This window comes from Neodiprion fabricii, chromosome 7 (assembly GCF_021155785.1).
Source record: "Neodiprion fabricii isolate iyNeoFabr1 chromosome 7, iyNeoFabr1.1, whole genome shotgun sequence".
NCBI classification, from domain to species: domain Eukaryota; kingdom Metazoa; phylum Arthropoda; class Insecta; order Hymenoptera; family Diprionidae; genus Neodiprion; species Neodiprion fabricii.
Genome location: NC_060245.1, coordinates 7004032 through 7019334, shown reverse-complemented (window position 1 = coordinate 7019334; position 15303 = coordinate 7004032). Strand labels below are relative to the sequence as shown.

Genomic DNA, 15303 nt, shown 5'->3' with positions numbered 1-15303 from the left:
CTTGTGTTTAGGCATTTTCTTCTAGTACGCACGTTAATTTATTGTGGTGAATTTTGATTTTCCGTAAATAAATGATAGACAACCGAAGTCCAGTCCATAACAGTTGCTATAACTTGAAATTCCATAGTCCGATATTATGAAAATCTACACAAAACCTTGGAGAGTCAGCAGATTCTTAACCAAATTTGTACGTGATCCTTTTGGGACTTATTGTTTGTAACAACGAATCAAATGTCAAAATAATGAAACATAAATTGGTAAATCAACGACGTGCAAATAATTATATGAAACAAAGTAACATGTAGGCACACGAAAATTGGAGATTCCCTCAAAAGTTGTCGGGTAGTAGATCAGAATTTCACCAATAATTTCTTAAAACGCAAGTTTCTTCTAAGCGTTCGGAACTTATCTGAAACTACTGCTGTGATAAATCTCTGGAATATTTTTGTGTATCATTCAAATAAAATAAAATAATTGTATTCAGTGATCGATTCGTTTAAAGAAAGGCCGTTACCCGCGATAATAAGACGAATGAATGGTACATAGTAGAAAAAAGGGGTGAGATCCGAGTGGGCAAGAGTAAACATGACAAGCGCCATGTTCGGCTAGCTGGATGAGCCGATAATATCTGCTCAGTATTGGTCAAGTGCTATGGGGAAATATCTCTAGGCAGAAATACGCAGACAGTGTGGCATTGCGTAAGTGAATGGCTATCAGCGTGTCGATTGGGATGACATGCATGATGGAATTAATTTGTTGTTAACCATGAAACGAGGGCTGGTCTATGCAGGGTACGGGATTCGCGGGCTGGCTTCTTGGGGACCTGATACGAGGAGTTACCCCAGGGTGGTTGACACCGGGGTGGAAATCACAGTCCATGAATCAGTGGTGGAACAGAAAATTATTAACGTGCGCTGACCTTCACGAGTGGGTCTCGCAAGTGCGAGGATATTCTGGTGATGGTTGACATGCTGGGAAACAAGCATGGATAATTTAGGGTGGCCCTTAATATTAGTAAAAAAAAATTTTCGTCTCTCACCCCTTAAATTGACTCGAAATACTAAAGAATGATTTTTAAACGTGATATCCGCTCTTAATTTTAATATTAACCCGTGCCCAAAGGCCCTTTCAAGGAGTTGAATGTAATTCTTATCTTTTTGATGCCTCATATGTTGAAAATAAACGTTAATCCAGTTAACTTTAAGTCGCCAGTTTCATTATACATCGTTCAAATTTATAATTGGTGTAAATATATGCAATTGACTTTCCCAACAGAGTTCGAACAGATGGCAAACAACATGTGATTAATTAAAACTCTGTATCGATGATTACTTCCTAATTTTGAGTCGTCGCTCACTACAATTTGTGTTATTTGCTAGACGGATACTTAACGATTGACCATCAGCGCAGCTTCACGCGTGACCAACACCACACCCATATGTATGAATACATGTGTATGACGTCCAGATTCTTACAATGTCTAATCAATGAGAAACCTACTTGAACGCCTTTTTTTCTGGCGCCGTTCCCCATTATTCAGATGTAAGTTGACTTCTATTATCTGATAATAATTTTTGAGGTTTTGCTACCGTGACGAAATAATCGTCGATTGAAATTTAAAACGTCATTTGTGTCATAATTTTTTTCGACGCGTACAACTTGTCATATTTCGAGATTGCGTCTATGATTACAAAGAAGTACTGTATCCCACCTATTCACTTAGGTGAAGGCCCAATGAAACCTATAGTTAATAGTTCGTTGAGTATTTTTGTAGAATTTGACAAAACTCTCTTCACATACTGTACGTCAACGGTTTCACCCGCTGACATAGATCACATATGACATTAAGTATTTTTTAATGTGTTCTCATATATTATTCCAATAATGAAACTATGCAATATAACGTGTAACGTGGTATTTTTCATGCCCGTTACAAACGGCTCCCTGAACCCTGCGCGGAACCAAAATTAAGGCTTTTTGTTTCTTTTGTTTTTCGAGTTTCAACGGCATCAAGCAGGAAGTTGGCAACGAATTCGGGGAAATTGCAGAGTGGCAGACTATCGACGATCTCGAAGGAAGAATGTCGATCCTGCGGAGGGGGAGACAACGAAGATCATTGCATCGCGGGAATCCAAGACGCAAGGCCGTAGCCTCCCCCGCTTACCCCACCAACAGCAGACCGACGAATTTGCGAAGGACCGACTAGCCACGAGGGAGCCCCACCCCACTCGCCTTCGAGCATCGTAGAGCTGCGCGGAGTACGAAATTACGATCTAGCGTTAAGTTCTGCGTCGCGATGCTCCGACGCGTGCGCGTCGAGTTGCGCAATCTACTAAATCGATGACGGATCAAGCGTTGCGTATCCTTGCGAGTATACGTCGCGTAGGCAGTAGCGTACCGAGATCGGCGTTGCGGCAGGTCGTCGATTTTCAAATCAGTCGAGCTCCGGCGATTGCGAAGTAGAGACGTGATCTGATAGAATTGTGATATCGGGAGTTTGCTATTGTGTTTGGAGAAATTTGGAGCCTTCGAAAAATCACAAGGGGGTTGGTGCTTTTGTATGCTGGATCTGGAACGGTAAGCGCTGCTGATATACTTGCGATCGAATTTCGAGAGGAATTGAGTAAAGGCTTGCCGAATAACGGATAGCCATTTCGGATTTGCGTTGTCAGAAAGTACTCGAAATTCGTTTGCCGATTCTTTTGCTTGGTGACCGTAGCCCGAGTTTCGCCTTATGGAGTTGAGTAAATGTTGCTGTGTTGAAAATGTTGAGTATAGAGTCACAGTTTCGAATTGCGTCATTCTCGTTTCAAATTTACGTACAGCCCGAATTCCGATGCTAATTTTGTTATTGAGTTTCGGTTGCTTTTGAATTACGATTGAGCTTAAGAATTTATTTAGTTGTGTTTTGCATAATGTTGAGCTCGGTAGATTTCGTTTAGTTGAGCTGAATTAAGATTAGAATTCCGTTAAGGCAGTTCAAATTGAGTTATTGAGGAATTAGTTATAGTTCGATTATGTTTAAGTTACAATTTAGTTTGTGTTGTGTCGAGTTGCGTATCGTTCAAAATTCATTTTAATTGAATTAAGTTACAATTGAAATGATGTTCAATCTAATTGCGGTTTTGTCATGTCGAGGCGAGTCTAGGATAGTATTTAGTATAGTTTAGATTCAGTTGCGATTAGGTGAAGTAAAGAATAAAATTTAACCTAATTCAAATTATCGTAGTTTAGATATAAGTCATCTCGCCGTCTAGGTTGACAATTAAGAATTGCGCATTTGAGCCTTTTGAGAATTGAGTTAGATTTTAGTTAGCAAGCTGAAAGCTCTATACTTATAGCTTAAGAAATAGCGTGGATTACGAATATTTGTCTGTTGTTTGATTTTTGATCGCGAAGAGCGAATTGTGAATTATTATCTCTTTTCTTTTTTTGTATCGTCGTTATTACAAAATATATTATTTTATTTTATTTTTGTTAAATGGCGTGTCGTTGTCGAGCGTCTCTCTCTTTCTCTCTCTCTCTCTCCAAAATCACCCCTCCTTTCTCCGCGGCACTGAGCTACAGAGCATATTACCCGATGTTTAGCGAAGATAAAGATTTCAAAGCATGTTGACCACACCAAGAGCCCAACAGAATCTCGCAATACCTTTTGTAAGATATGATTTTTGTACTTCGATCACGGGCCGCCAAATTGTTCTACATACGGTAAGTTCTCGGTCTCTTCTCAGGATCGCCGAAGTACAGCAAAAATCCGCCTCACAGAACATCTACTGACTAGGGATATGTTTTTTTTTTTTATTAATTTCATTATCGGTTTGAAGAAATGCAGCAATTCCTGCATTACTTGCATCTGTTTGTAATTGAAATTTCTTGCTAGACAAGTAATTATGCAACCTCACACAATCCATAAAATTATTTTTCAACTTTTGAAATGCTATTGGACGTATAGGTTTCCAGTGCCATGAGGTATGGTCACTTAGTAGATCACGACAGGGATCAACGAAGTTTGCGTGTTGAATTGCAAATTGTCGGTAATAATTACATATTCGAAACGCTGTGTATTTTCGAGATTATGGAGATAATGGTATCTGCAGTAGCCTTGGGTTGAATTAGATGTTGACATGAACTTGATCCCGTTATGTTTATGAATTAAGTGTTCGATTTTTGTTGGAGTTTCATTATTAGACTCGATTGTTCGAATGAAAAAATGTAGTATCTAACACTAAGCATATTCTACCCTTTCCATCCTTTTTTTCCACCACTCTCAATATGTGCAACAAGGACTGTGAGATCTTTTGATTAAATTGCCATCTAACTTTTATTTGATATGTTTTGATACCGCATCTCTAAGTTTTTACGAAATCGGATATGACCTTTTTATGTGTGGCGTGTCGTATTTTACTCTAACAGTATGTTCGTATATGTATTGAAAACATATCCATCTTGATTAGAAAACAGTGATTCATAATCCACCAACAAATTAATGAGTACTTGTTTTTGTTCGTCGTCGATTGTCGTCATGTTGTTCGCAATCGTTTGAATCTGCTCTAAAAAAAACCTTAGTCTCTTTGTTGGCATTTGAATTCATTAAAGCTATGTTGCGAAAAATTTCGTCAGACAAATCATGATCATCTCCTACATCATGTCTTTCATCTAAATCTTGAATACTTACGTTTTCGGTCAGATCGTTAATGCAAATAATACTATCGTCATCTCTTCCACTCATATCATCATTATCAATATCGTCGCAATTAATTATATCATTATGAGAGATTATTTCATTTAAACTTTCACGACCAATATTTTCCTCAATACATATATTATCATTATGCTGCGTAATATAACAATTTGCATTATAAGGTTCATTATTTTCAATCTCGTTATCTAAACTTTGATATTCAACATTTAAAATTTTGTTTACGACCTTTTTACCGACAGTCCACATATTATTTTGAATGCATACCAAATAGAGCTAAAAATGCGCACTTGTTAAGAATATTTCGTATTTTGATATCTGTAAGTATTTGTTTCTTTACCGGAGTTAATTTCTTCCTAATTGCCGTTATTACTGAAATATTACTCATAGGTAAAACGTTGATTTCACATTGATTCTCTAGCATATGAAAAACATTTCAGACATGCAGGTTATCGGACTTCCCGTGCTCACTAATATTGTAGCTAAAATATGTGCACAACTGTAAGTAGGACTTGAATTTTCTATCGCGCTTCTTTTATTTTTACTTCTATATCTGGAACGAAGTCCGCATCGTAAACTTGAAACCGGAAACCCGATGATGGACCGAGATGCATCGAGTTGCTTATAAGTTTAAATTTTGTCTGTTGATTTGATCGTTCTATGCCATGTTATAATTACCTACAATTACTAAAGGTAAATATTGCATATTTGGAAAATTCATTACATGGAGAACTATTTGCGAACTTGTTTTGACTATTTTGAGTGAACATTTGACTTGTCCAAAATTGTTCATAAGGTTGAGTAATAACATTTCGCTGATTCGTTGACACGTATCGATTGTTATGACTGCAATTTTGTACAGCAGACGCATTTAAACTTTTGGAAATTCAGTCTTCTAGTGGTAACTGACTCATTGAGTACCCTGAATCGGAGATTTTTTTTTATAATTCAACCAATATGGAACTGAAGAATTATATTTAAATTCAAAGTTAATCCAATTTCGAATGATTCGTTTTAGCACATGAAGATTTCATATATTTTCCAAAGATTGAACTAGAATCTCTGATTATAGAATAGAAAATAACGATATTGTATGCATACTTGGAAGTGGACTGCAGATTGTGAATTAATTTACCTTCTTTATTAGTTATGAAAAGATTTTTCATGGGATTACGTAGGTTCCGGAGGTTAGAGAAAAACATACTGTCTTCAATTTTTCCTTAAGCACAATAAAGGATTATACTATCCGAACCTAAGGCATATGAAAAAACAATATTTGAACGATATGTCAGCGAATTTTTATCCAAAGACTTTCAAAGTTCAGCCGTTTAGAACTGGTTTTTAGAGTCTCTGTATTTTCACGGTGGACGCGATAATTCAATTCAAAAGCTTCATCTGAAATCAAAAACGAAATATTTTCTGTTTGTTAGTTTCATACAGCTGGTGACTGAATAGAGGATATGGGATTTGAAAAAAAATGGAATTTCAATTTTTGGCGGAGCTTATGAGGAAAATTACGATTTTCGGTACAAGTTACACCATGTATTACCTCGTAAAATAAGTTATGATCCTGTTTTCATTCGCTAGCTATAACCATCTTATCCTAAAAGAAAATATTAAGTTTTTTGATCGCAGATAAATAGCTTGAGTTATCGTGTCTGCCACGAAAATACCCCTCTCCGAAAACCAATTCCGAACGGCTGAGTTTACAAAATCTTGACATGAATTCTTATGGAATATCGTTCAAATATCATTCTTTCATATGCCTTCACTTTGAATGAAATAACTCTATCGTTATATTGAAAAAAAAAACTTGGACAAAATCTGCTTTTCTTTAACCTTTGCAACCCACGTAATTCCTCAAGACAGCAAATCCGATGACATCATTGATCGGTTAATTTTTTTTAACTTGCAACGACGTTTTCAAATCTTCATGGGAATTTTGCAGGCATGAAAAAAAAAAATAATAGAAAACCGAAACCAGAGAACTCTTGTAGATTTTTAAGTACATTTGCATACTCAATGATATATTCCTGCACGGGCTGATCGTGATTGAATATTTTTACTTCAAACATAATTTACTAATTTATTTAAAGAAATTAAATTCTATCGAGATTAAATTGTGACTATAGGCCGGTTCCATCTCAAATCACCCAGCGAGGTTGGAACGGAAAATTCAAACGGTTCAGAAAAAATGTGTGTCATTCTTTGTGTTTTTTCATTTTGCTATAAAAAAATTTTGTCCTATACGACTGCTCTCATTTTTTACCGAAATCTCATGTTTACGAATCGCGTGAAATTCGTTTTTTGTTCAAAGTGCCCTAACGTTTCAACCCATCTGCGGATTGTACATTTTTTTTCTTCAAAATGCGAGTATTTCTGTCTTTCTTCAGGCGGTTTCAAGTTGAGGATAATCCATTGAAAAATGCCAAATTTATTCAACATAAAGCAGAATAATGCGAAGAATTATTCGATGATTCAACCACGATTTTCGGCGATTGCATATTATTCGATTCGAACGCTGATTTTTTTTTTCGAATAGCCCCCAAAAAGCACTAACTTTTCGCGCAAGTTTCATTGGTGGCAAAGCTCATTGAAAGGAGTTATCATTTTTCGAATATCACGAATTTTTGTTGCACGCGAGTTTGCTCCTGGAAACCATGGAGATATACAATACAGAGTAAGCTTTGATTTATTTTTGAAAGTTGTGAATAAAAAATGTTAAGATCCTGTTTCATAAAATTCGCACATTTTTTCCCAACTTCGTAACGCAATTCTGAATACAAGAGGTAAGAAATGAAATCAAAAAAAGGTTAGACGTGACCGAACGAAAGAGGATAAAAAAAAATGATTACGAAAAATTGCGAGCTCGGGATGATTTTCACGTCGAGCGAATAGTGTTCGAAAATGATGACTCGTTCATACGCTCAAGGAAACAATTTCTCTTTTCTTTCTTCTTATTCCTTTTATTCACAAACTGTGCATGGTGACAAAATATTTGCAGTGAAACATAGATCTGTAAAATTCTGTCAGGAAGAAGCTCGACTACATTCAAGCACTTGCAAAGTAAACTCACCAAAAAATTGAATATCTGTACATATTTGTCTCGAGTTGGAGACTGAAGAACCTGAGGCTTACAGCCTGATGAAAATGTGGCAGCTGATAAAAAATGTCAGTGTAAATGTTCCATTTGATATTGACGTCATCGTCCGCAGGTCCAGCAAATTGAACTAGAGTTCATCTAGTTTATTTCGATTGGGAAAATAAAATTAATCAAACTTTGAAGTATAAGGTCTCAGTTATTGACGATTTTTTACATACTACACAATTCCAACGCTTTTGAATGTCGAAAATTCGATTCATTTTTATTCGTTCACATAAATCATATAGTACAAGACGAATGACATAGATTTTTCCTTCCCTACAGTTGTTGAAACACTCATGATTAAGAAAACAGTACATAGGTATGATCGCAAAATTCTGTTCCTAGCGGATTATAAAAAATCCATTGTAATAAAGAAAATCAATTGCCTATAAAACGCCAAGGCCAAAAAAGCCAAGATGTCGGTCACGCAAGGTGACCCGGATACTGCGTGCAAAGTTTTTAAGTGCCATCCAAATTCAAAAGTGCCTAAAATAGTGATGTGTCTTATATGTGAAAATGTATATCACGAAGGTGATTTTAACAAATATTCAAAGGGGTAATTTTTAAGTGAAATGCTTGTAACATGTCCTAAACATCAACATGAGAACCTAACCTCAAAAACTTGTTATGATGTAAACACTTTGGATGAAAATGCCAGGAAAATAATAACGCAAATAAAACTTTTTCACAAGGAGGAATTACGTAGTGAGCTTTGTAATAATATCACACTAAATAATTCTAAAAACATCTCTGATGTGACTGATTTTGAACTAGATGAAACTTCATCATTAAAGATGGAAAATGAATTACTACGGCAGTTAAATGTTGAGCTACAAGCTCGTAACAACCTACTAGATAAACTGGTCGAAAAAATTAATTTGTTTACTAATAATACTACATATTATGCTGAAATTACTAAATGCTCTACTGTTAAACCGACTGAAAAAGTACCAAAAATACTGGTGAAAGCTAAAAACAATAATAATAAGGAAACTTTTACCAAAGTTAAAATGAAATTAACTACTGACCAGTCCATCCCGATTAACAACATCAGGAAAAATACTGAGGGTCTGGTATCAATAAAGTGTAAAAACACTAACGATATTCCTAGAGTTAAATCTGTGTTAAGTGAGAAACTTGGAAGTGACTATTGTGTCTACCTTGAACATTTAAATTTACCAAAGATTAAAGTTATAAATATTGAAAATAATATGGACCGAGATGAATTATGTGAGGATATATATAATAGAAATTTCCTTGATCTAGATGGTGCATTTAATATTATTGCCGACTACAAAAATCCTATGGGTAAGAGGTCTTTAATCATGGAACTTACAGCTGAATCTTATCTACACCTTAAAAATAATGGATTCAAATTATATGTTGGCTACCAGTGCTGTCATGTACTGGACTATTTTAACTTTAATCTGTGTTACAAATGTGGCAGATCTAATCATAGCTACAAAAAATGTAACAATCAGGTTAAATGCCTTAAATGTGCTGGTGATCATCTTACTAAAGATTGTAAAAGTGAAATAACAAAGTGCCGAAACTGTGTTTACTACAATGACAGATATCATAAAAACAGACCGGCTAATCATTGTGCTACGGATACATGCTGTGAATATCTTGTTTTCGGACTAAATAAAATAATAAATAATACTGACTATCCTGTTAAACCATTAATACCGAACTCAGTGGGTAAACTAGGAAACAGATCTAATCCAAATAGTCAATAATATATTACGATGGCTGATAGCGACGATCTACTGATTGAAGATTTGTTTGCTGATTTGCACAGTTTAAACAAATCACTGAGTCCTGATAATATTTTAGTTCTGCGTGTAAATGTTAGAGGCCTAAATACCAATTTTAATAAATTAGAACTTTTTGTAGAAAATTTATTAGTTAAACCTGATGTAATTATATGTTCAGAAAACTGGGCTCTAGCTTGTTTTACATTCTTTGAACTGAAATATTATGATATCTACTATAATCATAGTAATGTTAATAAAGCTGATGGTGTGGTTACATATGTTAAAAAATCCTTAAAATATTGTATTTCATTAGATGTTATTGGTGATCTAAAAATAATTTCTACGTCAATAAAGTTAAACGACAACAAATCTGTAAAAATTTCTGGTATTTATCGGTGTTATGATTTAAATAAGGAAAATTTCGTAAATTCAATCATTAACTTTATTGACGGTAAAAAGCATGAAAACATTCATATGATCGTAGGTGATTTTAACATAAATTTATTAAGCTCTGACAGTATTACTAATGAATTCTTGAGTAAACTCCTTGATCGCAGTTTTTTGCCATATTTTAATGGCGTCACTAGACCAAATGACCACGGAGGCACATGTATTGATAACTTTTTTGTTAAAACGAACAATGTTAATATCAAATCATTTACGTATACGAATGTTTTTACCGATCACTACCCTATTTTTGTCACACTAGGCACAAACACTGTTAAATTTCAATCAAAAAGACCTCATGTTATCAACTACAAACGTATTGCTGAATGTAGCAGCCACACTAACTGGTCTGCTTTGCTTAATATATCTGATCCGGATATATTTTTTAACACACTTATTGATAATATAAAATCTCTAATCAGAGATTGCACGTCTGAAGATCCTATGACTAAGCATAAAAACAATAATAAACCACGTAGTAGTTGGATAACAAAAGGTCTTATGATATCTTGTAAAACTAAAGAAACTCTGTATAATTTATGGAATCTGGATAGGAGTAATAACACACTGAAACAGGAATATAATTCATATTGCAAATTATTAAATAAGTTAATATCACTAGCAAAAAATAAATACGAGAATGAGATGGTAAAAAACATATATAAAGATGGTAGGAAGCTATGGAATTATGTTAATGGTAAACTGGGAAAGAATAAAAATGTCTCTACTGAAATAGATTATATAATACGTAACGAAGAGATAGTCACTGATAACAGGGATATTGCGGATAACTTCGTAGACTTCTTTAGTAATATTGGTGATGAACTAGCTAAAAAAATTGATAAACTACAAGTAAACATAGAAAAAAATTTGAAACATAATTCAAATAGTATTTTTCTCACTCCAACTGATAGCTTTGAAATTGAAAAAACAATACTTGATCTGAAAGACAAATCAGGAGGCGTTGATGGTATTAGTAGTAGAGTTCTAAAGATTATTGCAAATGATATCAGTGTTCCCCTAGAGTATATTTTTAACATGTGTATTAATCGTGCAATATGGCCTTCTGCCTTAAAAAAAGCGGATATTATTCCAATTTTTAAATCAGGCAATAAGCATCTAACTACCAACTATAGACCTATATCGCTTATAACTAACTTAGCAAAAATATTTGAAAAAATAATTTTTAACAGATTCTATTCTTTTTGCATTTCCAACATTTTAATCTCTAACAATCAATTTGGTTTTGTAAAAAATAGGGGTACAAGTGATGCCCTTGCTATTACATCTAATTTTACATATAATAATATTGACAACAACCTGTCAACTGTACTTGTTTTCCTAGATCTTGCAAAGGCATTTGACACTGTTAACCACAAGATACTATTAGATAAATTATGGAGACGTGGAATAAGAGGTATTCCACATCAATTATTAACGAATTATTTAACTAATAGAGAACAATGTGTTAAGATTAATAACTGCACAAGTGAAACTAAGATGGTGAAGGTTGGTGTCCCTCGAGGTACGATACTGGGTCCCCTGTTGTTTATCATGTACATAGATGATATTTTTGATGTTTTAACTCCAAATGCTCTTGTAGCATACGCGGATGACACTGCAGTATTATGTTTAGGTAGAAATTGGACTGAACTGAACGTAACTCTAAATAACTGGTTAAATAAACTGGACATTTGGTTAAAAGTTAATCAACTTTCCTTGAACATTGATAAGGCAACTTATATCACCCTTGGAAGCTATAGTGACAGTGTACCCAAAAACTATCATCTATACATAAACGACAGAGAGCTCAGTAGAGTTGAAAATTGTAAATATCTGGGGATCTTCTTTGATTCAAATATGAAATGGAATATACATGTAAATGAACGAACTGAAAAAATAAGGTATTTCTCTTTTCTATTCTTTAAACTCAGCAAAAGTCTAAAGCCTGTAATATTGAAAACTATATATCATGGATTATTTGAGAGTATAATTAATTATGGATTAATAGCGTGGGGAGGTGCGTACAACAATGCTGTAAAACCGTTACTTAATATACAAAAAAGATGAATAAATTTCCTAGTGTCGTGCAAAGATGTCTCTGCTCCCCTTAATATTGACGAATCCTTTATTGTTAGTGCAATAATGTATTATTATAATGAATGCAAAAATCTAGTATTTGATAGACAATTACAGATAAAAACGAGATCTAATCTCCTACCTCTACCTAAGATTATTCAGACAATTAGCACGAAAAATGCATACTATGTCGCAATCAAGTATTATAATCTATTACCTAACTGCCTAAAGTCATTACATATATTGTAGTATTGGTGATCGGTCAATTAAGAAAACGTAATTTTAGTTAACGTTTCGACCCGGATATGGGCCCTCCTCAGAACGATTTATTGAAAAACTTTTAAGTTAAGTAAGTGTAATAAGATGTAGTCGACTTCACCATTACAATTGGCGGAAACAATGTTCTTTTTAGTGACGGTAGACGATGTCAATCTTCCAGTAGTTTTTTTAGTAGGAGTTAAAGGTTGGTAGTCGTTTATTTAAAAAAATTAAAGAACTATGTTTTTTCACAGTCAATATGTCATAGTGTTAAAAGGTTATTAAAGAAGGTCAATTAGCCATGAAATTAATTCACAGGTGTCAATTAAGTGGAGGTAAGCTCTTTATAATTAAATTCTACATGTCTAACGAAATATTGTTGGTTGAACCAATTGGGACAACCGGTGAATAACGACCAGTCGTTACTTACCAGTCGACCACTTTGTTGAGCAGTATAGACAATGAGTAATAATTCATTTTTTTGTATTTTCATAATGTTCATTTTCTATACTAGATGGACTTCTGGTTCTATGCACAGATGATTCTGCATCTCAATAGAATTCTTTTGTTCCAGAAATGAAACGAAACAAACAAAACTAACATATATATATATATATATACGACGATGCTAAATTTGAACACGGAATCCATTAAAAAAGAACTTGGAAATCTTATGGTCGATCTGAAACTCCAGACGTGTTGCGAGATCGACGTTCCGGAAACATTTGATACGCGATATAACATATACGAAAAAATGTTCGGCTCCGTAACAAGGGCTAAACCTGTGTGGCTGCAATGTGGGTAACAACCAATAAAACTTCCTTCCGAAAGGAACTCACTGTATTCAATAACTTTGTGAAAAATATGATATTATTGAAGCGCCGAGATGGGGTTGGTGCGCGAAGCGCGCACGGGCGAAGCCCCTAGTAAAGAAAATCAATTGCCTATAACATATATACATATACGACAATGCTAAATTTGAACACCGAATCCATTAAAAAAGAACTTGGAAATCTTATAGTCGATCTGAAACTCCAAACGTGTTGCGAGATCGACGTTCCGAAAACATTTGGTACGCGATATAACATGTACGACAAAATGTTCGGCTCCGTAACAAGGGCTAAACCCGTGTGGCTGCAATGTGGGTAACAACCAATAAAACTTCCTTCCGAAAGGAACTCACTGTATTCAATAACTTTGTGAAAAATATGATATTATTGAAGCGCCGAGATGGGGTTGGTGCGCGAAGCGCGCACGGGCGAAGCCCCTAGTGAAGAAAATCAATTGCCTATAACATATATACATATACGACAATGCTAAATTTGAACACCGAATCCATTAAAAAAGAACTTGGAAATCTTATAGTCGATCTGAAACTCCAAACGTGTTGCGAGATCGACGTTCCGAAAACATTTGGTACGCGATATAACATGTACGACAAAATGTTCGGCTCCGTAACAAGGGCTAAACCCGTGTGGCTGCAATGTGGGTAACAACCAATAAAACTTCCTTCCGAAAGGAACTCACTGTATTCAATAACTTTGTGAAAAATATGATATTATTGAAGCGCCGAGATGGGGTTGGTGCGCGAAGCGCGCACGGGCGAAGCCCCTAGTGAAGAAAATCAATTGCCTATAACATATATACATATACGACAATGCTAAATTTGAACACCGAATCCATTAAAAAAGAACTTGGAAATCTTATAGTCGATCTGAAACTCCAAACGTGTTGCGAGATCGACGTTCCGAAAACATTTGGTACGCGATATAACATGTACGACAAAATGTTCGGCTCCGTAACAAGGGCTAAACCCGTGTGGCTGCAATGTGGGTAACAACCAATAAAACTTCCTTCCGAAAGGAACTCACTGTATTCAATAACTTTGTGAAAAATATGATATTATTGAAGCGCCGAGATGGGGTTGGTGCGCGAAGCGCGCACGGGCGAAGCCCCTAGTGAAGAAAATCAATTGCCTATAACATATATACATATACGACAATGCTAAATTTGAACACCGAATCCATTAAAAAAGAACTTGGAAATCTTATAGTCGATCTGAAACTCCAAACGTGTTGCGAGATCGACGTTCCGAAAACATTTGGTACGCGATATAACATGTACGACAAAATGTTCGGCTCCGTAACAAGGGCTAAACCCGTGTGGCTGCAATGTGGGTAACAACCAATAAAACTTCCTTCCGAAAGGAACTCACTGTATTCAATAACTTTGTGAAAAATATGATATTATTGAAGCGCCGAGATGGGGTTGGTGCGCGAAGCGCGCACGGGCGAAGCCCCTAGTGAAGAAAATCAATTGCCTATAACATATATACATATACGACAATGCTAAATTTGAACACCGAATCCATTAAAAAAGAACTTGGAAATCTTATAGTCGATCTGAAACTCCAAACGTGTTGCGAGATCGACGTTCCGAAAACATTTGGTACGCGATATAACATGTACGACAAAATGTTCGGCTCCGTAACAAGGGCTAAACCCGTGTGGCTGCAATGTGGGTAACAACCAATAAAACTTCCTTCCGAAAGGAACTCACTGTATTCAATAACTTTGTGAAAAATATGATATTATTGAAGCGCCGAGATGGGGTTGGTGCGCGAAGCGCGCACGGGCGAAGCCCCTAGTGAAGAAAATCAATTGCCTATAACATATATACATATACGACAATGCTAAATTTGAACACCGAATCCATTAAAAAAGAACTTGGAAATCTTATAGTCGATCTGAAACTCCAAACGTGTTGCGAGATCGACGTTCCGAAAACATTTGGTACGCGATATAACATGTACGACAAAATGTTCGGCTCCGTAACAAGGGCTAAACCCGTGTGGCTGCAATGTGGGTAACAACCAATAAAACTTCCTTCCGAAAGGAACTCACTGTATTCAATAACTT

The 15303-nt window shown here is 35.3% G+C and overlaps 1 long non-coding RNA gene across 1 annotated transcript; it reads left to right on the top strand.

The window, feature by feature from the left end:
• The first annotated feature begins 781 nt into the window (after positions 1 to 781).
• On the top strand, positions 782 to 3446 carry LOC124186096. The gene is made up of 3 exons (XR_006871555.1): positions 782 to 1014; positions 1380 to 1542; positions 1999 to 3446. It is a non-coding gene; the product is annotated as an uncharacterized LOC124186096 (long non-coding RNA).
• Positions 3447 to 15303: the final 11857 nt, after the last annotated feature.